Raw genomic sequence first — 650 nt, forward strand, 5'->3', positions numbered from 1 at the left:
AAAGGGACACTATGACCATTAAACTAATTCATTTAGATTAAGGGGAATTTTAAAGCTGCTCTGTGGGGTTTTCTAGTGTGTCATTCTCTTCACTGCCTTTGCTGGTGTATTACTGCATATTATTGCCATCTGTGTATCATAGGACCAATATAAAACCATTGGTAGGACTAGGGCTGGGTGATAAGTTTTAATCACATTGTTTTTAATAATATTATTATTACAATAAAAATGTAATACCATTAATGAGTAAGAAAACACATTCAACATATTTGGGAGACCTCAAGAATGATTTTAAATCACACTAAAGATCAACATGCAGAGTGGTACTGGCAGTTGTATTTACTTTAATGCGGCACATATAAATAAAAAATAAAAAACTGCTTCTGTACCCATCAGTGACTCAAAGTATAACCACAGCCTCAATTGTGCGTGATTTTAAGTCTTAATACAAGTGAGTTATATAAAAATTCACCCCCTCTACAGTTGTCATGAAGCTGGAAATTGACGATAGAGACCAAAACTGTTTTTTGACCCGGCTGTAAACATGTTTATTTCTGCTGTAAAGTCATATAGTTCGGTAAAAGACATTTTAACATGGGAGCCTATGGGGATTGATTTGCTTTTGGAGTGATTAATCCCTGCCACATAAC

At 34.6% G+C, this 650-nt stretch overlaps 1 pseudogene; it reads left to right on the plus strand.

The window, feature by feature from the left end:
* Positions 1-650, plus strand: part of LOC147817622 (odorant receptor 131-2-like) — a 3776-nt pseudogene that overhangs the window by 2405 nt on the left and 721 nt on the right.

This window comes from Seriola lalandi, unplaced genomic scaffold (assembly GCF_002814215.2).
Source record: "Seriola lalandi dorsalis isolate HSWRI2012SDOR001 ecotype SW California unplaced genomic scaffold, Sedor1 jcf7180002054928, whole genome shotgun sequence".
Classification (NCBI taxonomy): Eukaryota; Metazoa; Chordata; class Actinopteri; order Carangiformes; family Carangidae; genus Seriola; species Seriola lalandi.